This window comes from Nomascus leucogenys, chromosome 17 (genome assembly GCF_006542625.1).
Source record: "Nomascus leucogenys isolate Asia chromosome 17, Asia_NLE_v1, whole genome shotgun sequence".
Classification (NCBI taxonomy): domain Eukaryota; kingdom Metazoa; phylum Chordata; class Mammalia; order Primates; family Hylobatidae; genus Nomascus; species Nomascus leucogenys.
The window spans coordinates 47,188,763-47,197,853 of record NC_044397.1 but is presented as its reverse complement, the minus strand read 5'-3'; the positions used below and the strand labels follow the sequence as shown (position 1 = coordinate 47,197,853).

At 51.0% G+C, this 9,091-nt stretch overlaps 1 pseudogene; it reads right to left on the bottom strand.

The window, feature by feature from the left end:
* Positions 1–6,937: 6,937 nt before the first annotated feature.
* LOC100607913 lies at positions 6,938–8,389 on the bottom strand (annotated as a pseudogene).
* Positions 8,390–9,091: the final 702 nt, after the last annotated feature.

The following is a 9,091-nucleotide window of genomic DNA, read 5'->3' as shown; positions in this document are numbered from 1 at the left end:
CATTTTTCTCTCCAAGAGGAACTTTAGGGAGAGAAGACACAAGAGAGGAGACACCTAAATCACTGAGAAAAGGAAAAAGAAGAGAGGGAAACGTTAAAAATTAGGGAAAAGGTGCTTTTTGGGATCCGACAGGTTCCCGAATTGCCCAAATTTCCCCTCTTCCTCTTGGAGCCTAAAATCGGTGAATTCGCCAAAAGAAAGAATGAAAGATCCGCCTAAACCTGCCAGCGTGCCCCCACCCCCGGTCTGCAGCGGCGGAGGTGATGGCGGCAGTGTGGCCAGCGGCAGGTAATGTATGCTGCAGCGGCTTGGAGCGCCACGTAGGCTGGCGCTGCTGCCCCATCTGCTGACCTCTGCATGATCCCAGACTCTATGAATTATTGATGAGATACTAGCGTTGGTTTCCCCTTTCAGGATGCAAACTCCATTATATTATTAAAATGGTGATCTACTCATTGAGAATAGCTTTGGTGTGGGTTTTTCCCCCACCTCATTTGCACTTCCTTCCTTTTCATTTAACTCTGTTAATTAAATCCTTTAACAGATTTTAATCAGTTTTTGGAGGGGGTGTAGGAGAAAGGAGAAGGCCATAAGACCAGCACTACCAACAACAAACAGGACGCTAAAGCAAAATACAACAAACCAAATTCGAAAACCATCATAAGCCTCTACCTTTAAGAAGTTGAAAGGAAGGTGAGGGGGGGAGGTTAACCCCTCTAGAAAGGATTGTCGCTAACCTCTGCTGGTAACAGAGCATTAGAAGGCTGGGGAAACCCACCAGAGACAAGGAGGAGTGGGGTGGGGCCTGCAGGAACGACCTGAGGGGTGTTTAATCTACACCCACAACCATCACCACCATGAGACTTGTGTGTGGAATTCACTGTAGGGACTAAGTCACTCTTGCCTTTGCTGAGAACTCCAGGGGCTTCAAGCCTGGGGAGGGCCACAGGATTCATGTGCAGAGGGCCCTCCAATCTCAACCTCAGAGTCACTTACGCAGAAATATCCATTCTGCTTAAGGAGCCCCCGTTTCTCCCTTTCCCTCCCCAAACAGCTCGGTTTCCAGGTGTTGTTAATTAATACGCATGTGTAACAGCGCTGCAGCAATCGATAAATCTCACTGTGGACAGATCCCAGCCTCAAAATCCGATTACTCTGAAAAAGTCCAAAAATGGGGAGGGTTACCAGTGTCCCCTCCCTTAAAAGAGGGGAGCTCATTCTTGCTAGCCCTGTCTTCCAAGATTGACCAGGTTGGTCCCCCAAGCTGAGAAGTCCATGCGGGGGAGACTAGTCCTGGGAAGGGACTGAGTCTGGGGGGTTGTGCTGAGCTTCTGTCTTCTCCGTTGCTTTGAATCCTTGGCATGCAAATCCCAGGGATAAAAGAACCAGGCAAGGAAAGGAGCTTCCTCTTGGATCTTCCCATTCTGCTCACCAGCCCTCAGAGAATTACTTCTCACAGCTGGGGAAGGGTTAAGTGTCCCTGCCATAGTTATGGAGAGGAAGCTGATGAAATATGGGCACTTGGAACTCCAGGCCCAGCTGGCTTTCCTGTTTACACTTCTTTTTTTGTTTTTTTTTTGTTTGGTTGGCTTTTTGTTTGTTTTTTTGTTTGTTTTTTGAGACAGAGTCACGCTCTGTTGCCCAGGCTGGAGTGCAGTGGTGTGATCTCGGCTCACTACACTCGGCTCACTACAAACTCTGCCTCCCGGGTTCATGCCATTCTCCTGCCTTAGCCTCCTGAGCAGCTGGGACTACAGGCGCCTGCCACCAAGCCTGACTAATTTTTTGTATTTTTAGTAGAGACAGGGTTTCACTGTCAGCCGAGATGGTCTCAATCTCCTGACCTTGTGATCTGCCCGCCTCAGCCTCCCAAAGTGCTGAGATTATAGACATGAGCCACCACGCCCGGCCTGTTTACACTTCTTTATACTTCCTCCCACCCATGGCCTCAGAGAAACAAAACAAAACAAACAACCAAATAAAACAAAACAAAAAAAAATCAAAATTGAATTGTCCACCGAGTGGTGGCCAGGCTGGCCTCAGAGGGAAAAGAAAAACTGTAGCCTTAATCTCCAGCTGTCACCTCTTGGGGCCTGCCCCAAGTAGAAGATTTGGCCAGAGGGTGCCGGCTCGGCTTGTAGCTCAAGAGGTTGAAGCCTGGACAGGCAGGGAGAGAAAGTGGGTAGGAGAGGAGGGAGAGCAAAGCCCTGGAGAGTAGAGCAGCTTTCTTAGAGGGAGATGGCCTGGGGAGGGCAGGAGGAGAGGACAGAGGTCTGGGGCAGAGGAGGGAGTTCTTGGCACCAGAAATCCCTTCACACCTCTCATTGCCTCCCCCAACTTGTCCTGGTTGGGGTTCAGAGAGGACTGGGGTTCAGACAGGACTGGGGTTCAGCTCAGGGAGCCTGAAGTGGAGAAGACGAAAGCCAAGCCTAGGCATCTTCTCCAGGACCTGCTTAGAGCTGGAGGAGACCCTTCAAGGGTTTGGTCACTGAGGTGCAAGTGGGCACCCCAAGTTGCTCTTTGCCATCCTGGAAAATCCGACCAGATATGCCTAGTAGATATCCCTGGGCCACCAGCCCAGGCACTCTTTATCAGAACCTGCAGACCTGACATGAGAGGGGGCAAATAAACAATTTTTCAGGGGCAGGCCTTGCTATCTGGGGTTCTAGCTTCTAGGAGGGCTTTAAGAAAGGGAAGTATATTAGAGTGAGGCCAGGGGTATAATAGGAATGGGGTTCCCCTGGAGACCCAGGTCAGACTCTCCCTTGCAGCACTCTTTCTCTGCATGTCTGTCAACTCCATTGCCTTGTAGAGTGGAAGACTGTGGAAGCTGTGCCTCCAGCACTTCTTTATATTTTCAGTGGTGCTGGGGATTCTTTGGGAGATGACCTGTCCCTCCTTTCTAAGGGATACAAATGCCCTTATCATTCTTGGGATGATGTGTCTTCAAACCAGGGTGACTCTGCTCTTAAAGCCTGTTAAGGATCTCCTGTAAGTCAGGCTTGGGAGGTGGATAGAGAGCTCAGGGAATAGAGAGTGGCTTCAGGAGAACGAGGAGAGCGGGAGAATTCCAATGTCCCTTAATGGGAAAAAGGGAGTCTTATGACCCCATCCTTGTCCCAAAGATCAGAAGCCCCTCAAAGTGCCACATTGTTGTAACCGAGCGAGTTACAGAGAAACGCCACACTCTGAGACGAATTTAGGAGTCCTTTATTAGCCGGTGACCGAGAGATGGCTAGTGCTCAAAATTCTCTCAGCCCCAAAGAGGGGGCTAGATTTGTTTTCATACCGTGCTCTAAATAGGGGAGGGGGAGTTTAGCTGAAGCAATTTTTACAGAAGCAGAACTGGCAAAAACTTAAAAAATTAATTGGTTACAGAAGCAGTTACAAAAAATAAACAGTTCCAGGTGCAGGGGCTTAAACTATCACAAAGTGATAAATGCAGGTGCCATCCACTGAGCGCATCCCCAGGAGCTGCTGGTTCAGCTTGCCTCAATATCTTATTAGTAAGTGCATTCCTGGATGTGCTTGGAGTCAGCTTGCACTAGTTGTGCCCTGAAGGGAGGGAGGTAAAGGGGCTGTAAGTGAAGGAATTAAAATGGAGTCTGTCTGCCTTTATCAGCTAAGAGAGACAATCGGGTTAAAACGAGGTAGGGTATCACAACATATCTAATCCCAGAAACTACCTATGGCAGTTGGTGAGCTGAATCCAGGAGATGGCAGGCTGGTGAAAGCAGGAGTGACAGGGTAGTTAGCCCCGTGGGTCTTAAATTGGAGGGGGGTTAATTTGGTGGGGAAGAGGCCTCTGACTTTTAGAAGGGTGACTTTTCTCTAGAAAATAACAGAAACTCTGGGGATCAAATCCTGAAGTCTCTCTGGTTTATGGTGTCACAAAACAAAGGGGTCTTTGAGGGTGTGCCTGGAAGAGAAGAGGGAAAAAGAGAGGAAAGAAAGCACCTTTCCTATTTTCTCTTCTAGCTCCTGAATCTATTTCCTCCTGACAGTTGAGGGATCTGTATTCTTGAGCTGATTTTATTTATGGAGGGCCTGACAGAGTTCTACTTAAACACCTAACACCTCTAGGCAAGAGAAGAAGCTGTTCCCTTCTCCCACTCCTGGTTCAAGAACTAGGTTTTGAATTGGGGGGGATTACCCCCTCTGTCTGCTCCCTAATCTGACTTCAGAATCCTACTTCAAGCCAAGGAGAAAGATTAGCTTGAGACCAACAGGCTGAAGGCGGAGGCAAAAGCAGCGCTGTGCTTCCCATCCCAGAGAAGCCTGATGAAGCCAAAGATAACCGGAGGGACCCCTTTTTATGGGCTTCAAAGATCTGAAAGCCAGAGAGCACCCTAGGGCAAGGCAGCCCACAGCAGCCACCTACCCGGTGCTTTTTCTCAGCTCTGATGTATCCAGATAAAAGTGCCCAGCGGTGCACCCCCACACACCTCTGACAAATGAATGTCATAAATTTTCTTGCCTGAGGGTGGAGAGATAGCTGTCTGAAGATATCCAGCAGTGAAGTGGCCCCCTACAATGGCCCCTTCTTTCAGCAATACACACCCCTCCTTCTTGGTCCCTAAATTTCCACTGGCACTGAGGGAGCATGGATCCCCTACACAAGCCCTTTTCCCCACAGTCAGACACTCCTGCTAGTAAAAATCAAGTGCCCCCCGACAGATGAGGCCTGATGAAACTGAGAGCACTCATTTCAGGCACCCAGTCCCTTAGAACTGGGTGCATAAAACAGGCTAAATTTCCCCTACATCACCCCACAGCCCCAGCTGGAAACAAGTTTTCTTCTCCCAGTCCCAAGCCCCAGAATTGCAAGGGGTAAAAGCGAAAGCTGAAAGCGACTTACTGCGGGAATGCTGGCCTGGGTGGCCGCTGCCTTCTGGGCTGGTCCCGCAGCTCCAGGCTGGGAGAGTGCTCACCTGCCTCTGCCCCCTTCCCCACCACAGTGAGCAGTTAAAGTGTCACTTAACATTCTGGAGAATGTGAAATATACTGCGTGGTGTCAACTCCCCAAAACCATAAAACTAACTTTATGGACCTCACGTGACTTTCTCGAGTCAGTGAGGGGTACCTGTCTGACTTCTCGGCGATTTTTATGATCTAATTTTGAGATAAAACCCCTATCCATTTGACATCTAAATGTCACAGCGACTTTTGGGATAGTTTGCTATCGACAAAGGGGGGCAAAGTCAAGGGGTGAAGGGAAAGGAGGGCCAAGTAGAGCCTCCAGGACCCTGGGCTGCCTCCTCACCAGCTCCCCCTCCCCCAAAGTCCAGTAAGAAGTTGGGCCAAGCTGGAAGGGATTGACTGGGTAAGTGTCCAGACTTGACTCTTGAGCTCAGAGTGGAGGCTGACTTGGATGGAGGTTGACTGGGCCCTGGCCCTGGGCCAGGCTGAAGGGGGAACCAGGGGTCTTTCTGAAGGGACCCTAACTCCTAATCAAGAGGGAAGATCAGTTGGGCCCTTGGAGAGAAGGAGCCCTTGATAATGGTAGGGAAGGCTGAGGGTGAGAGAAATCCTTTGACATCCAGCTAATTTTTTTTTTTTGCTTTAGTTGGTGGCAGAGCTGAATTGGGACTTGGAGTAGGAGACAGGGGGCTGGGCAGGCCTCTACCACTCCCAAAAGGCCAGGAGCCTCCTGCTGAGGACTTAGGCCCAAATTACTTTCCCAGAAGGGTTTTCCAGAGGCTTCCTTGGCCAGCTAGTGAAAGACCAGGATGGAGTCTAGCTCAGCCTTTCCCCTGCCCGAGCCCCACATGGGGTTTCTGGGCATTGGAGTCCCCCAGGCACGAAGGTCTGTTCCCTGGCCCAAGTACTGCTGACCAAGCCAGGGACTTACATGACTGAGAAGAGCTGTTGGGGAGCAGCCTACTTTTTCTTCCCTGTACCCCAGATCTATTGAGAATGGTGTAGGGTGTGCCCGGGATGCGAGAGGCAGACCCCTTGGAGAAAAGACAAGTAGAAGGGCAATGGAGTGGGAGAAACATTTATTTGACTTCCAGGAAAGCTACAAACAAATACCAAAAGCAAATCACTGAGACAGGCCCCGCAAAGACAGATTTCACACTAGCACAGCATCCACTCACTCACTACAAATAGTCTTGGAAACAAAATGGGTAAGGGAGAGATGGGTCTGACCCAGACTATCCCCATATTTATAAGCTTTGGGCCCTCTAGCCAGACCCATGGATTCACAGAGAAATACACAAGACATTTTGCACTGAGGATCATTTTTGTTTCCGTATACTCCCTGACCAGGCCTTGTGGGGCCTACCCAGGCGGCAGGAACTTAAATCTCACTATCTTCTTTCTCTCTTCTCAATATCATCCCTTTGTTCCTCCCTAGCCCCTTCTCACCCTAGGACCAAGCCCCTAGGAGACTTGGGCCTGGGGAGTGGGGAGGGAGGAGGAGGAGAATGAAAAAAGACTCCATCTCCCAAGCCAGCTCAGTTTGGCCCCACTGCAGCACTACCCCACCTCAACTGCTGCCCCTTAGAGAAGTTTCCAGCTAAAACTCAAAATACAGTGATCATCTTTTTATAAATAAGTTAGAACACAGATGGGGAGGGGACAGTTCACATTAAACATGCGAATTTCTTTTTTTTTTTTTTCCTGGGGGAAGGACTGCAACCACAGACACAAACATTCGGAAACACTGATGGATTTGGGGCAAGCAGAAGGGAGTTGGGAGCATGGAGGGAAAATAATAATAATAATTATTGTTAACAATAATAAGATAACCAGTCCAGGAGAAAGGGAGCCACAGGAAGACCTAAGACCTAACGAAATATCGTAACACAAGGCCGGGGCGAGGCAGGCTTGTGGGAACTGGTTCCCAGCGGGTAGCAGCAGCGCGCGGAGGATTGGAGGGGCCAGGGCTGGGGCTGGCACGGGCTCCTGGGCCACTGGGCTCCCCTGGGCAGGCTCAGGGCTGGAAAGCGCTGCCGGCTGTAGCCAGGCTCATACTTTTCAGTTTGTTGTCCTTCCACTTCATGCGCCGGTTCTGGAACCAGATCTCGATCTGGCACTCTGACAGGCAGAGTGCGTGGGCGATCTCAATGCACCATCGCCGGGTCAGGTAGCCGGGTCAGGTAGCGGTTGAAGCGGAACTCCTTTTCCAGCTCCAGGGTATACGCGGTCTGGGCCCTTTTCCCGTCCGGCCCGGTCATATCTGGAGCAGATAGAGGAAAGTCGCAAGGCAACTTCATTCCGGATAAGGGAGGGGGCACTGGGTGGGAGGGGGCGGGAAGGCAGGACCCAGGTGTCCGGGCACCCAGCTCACCACAGCTCCAATCCTCTCTACTCCAGATGCCCACATTCAAGCTCGATTTCTGCACCCCCTTCTCCTGCATCCCCCAGTGCGCCCGGCTTTGTCTCTTGCTCGCTCATAAGTGCTTCACCCTTGGCTGGGCTCAGGCGGCCGCTCCCCCCGGGAGGGAGGAGAGCGGTTGCACTTTTGCTCTGGAAAGCTCCTTTTACTGCTCAACCCTTCTTTGCTAGCGGCAGTCTCAAAATTTCAGGGGAAAGCAGGACCCTTCCCCACATTACATGAACCCCATCCTTTATCCTAAAGCTGGTACAGCTGCGCTAATAAAAACCTAAGCCAAAGCTGGAAACAAATTATTAAAAATACCCACCTCTGACAGAGATACCCTGTTTGGCTCTGTCTATGAAGCTATGAGGCCCCTCTTAAAGACTTCTCCCCGTTGGAAAAATAAATCTATATTTAGAGAAAAGCCAAGCTCTCCTTGTCCCCCCATTCCACTCCAAAACGCAGAGAAGGAAAGCTGGAAAGACAAAAAAGAGAGAGAATTACCATGGCTGATGTGAAGCTTCCCCATCCAGGGGAATATCTGTGGAGTCTGCCCCTCAGGCGTGGCTGTGGAGGTGGCCATGGGCTCTGGCTGCACCGGAGCTAGGCTGGAGCTGCTTAGCTGGCTCGGCGCTTCCTCAGGCTCCGAGGACGCAGTGGCCTCGTCCATTTCGGTGAAACTGGCGCTGATGCTGACTGAGGTCGCCTGGTTGGAGAGGGACAAAGCACAGGGCTTGGCGCCATGGCTGTTGCCATTGGTGTAGGGCAGGGACTCAGGTGAGGACAGGAGCAGCTCCAAGCCGCTTGCCTGAAGCGGGGCTCCTGGGCGGGCCCGGGGAAGGCGCGCGAGCTCTCACCCACCGCGCCCAAGTGGCTGGAGGAGGCCAAGGAGCGGTTGACGCTGAGGTCCATCCCACTGTAATTTTAGCCGTAAGAGCCGGTGTGCATGACAGCGGGATCCCTTTAAGAGCCGCTCACAGAGCTGCCACTGCCATAATTTAGCGACTGATACTCCGGGCCATTTGGACAACGCCCCGAGAAGGAGTTTACAAAGTACGAGCTCATTTGGGTGATTTCGGAGGGCTTGATTTGTGGATCGTGGTTGTTATAACCCTGTGCTTCACGATTTATGATGTATTAATGAATTATAGTGATGCACTGTACTTCGGTTTGCTATATATGCGGCCAAATATAGAAGGGGGTGGGGGGGCGTTACGGAATCATGTGCTTTTGTTAACCAGTCGTAAATTCTCGCTGATGACCTCAAGAGGTAACTGATGCTCTATGGTTACAAATAATGACGATCCGAGAATCGTTAGGGCCGATTCAATGCGAGCCTCCAAGAGGGGGAAAAAAGAAGGGGGAGAAACAGGGAGAAGGTTGGCGTTGGCCTCTGATCAGAGCGCGCCACCTCCCAGCGATCGACGGGAGACCACCATGGCGGCAGCGGCTGCCTCCCTGCTGGCTCCCCGCAGCCCGCAGCCGCAGGGAGAGAAAGAAACCCGGTCAAGGCTCAGCCACAGGGTTAAGCCTTTTAGAGCAGGGGTTGGGCTTTTTACCCACTTTCTTGTGGGTGGGGTTAGCCTCTCTATTTGGGTCCTTCTCCCTACATCATCATTGTCGGTATTATTTTAAGTTTGGATGAGAAGATCAAAGATTGAGTTGCTTTTCCCTTTCTCGGGCTTTGCAAGTCTCTGAGTTGGAGGTGGAAATGCGGGAAGGGTTGGAAGTTGTGTGTGAAAAACAATTATTGCAACGGGTTTTCCC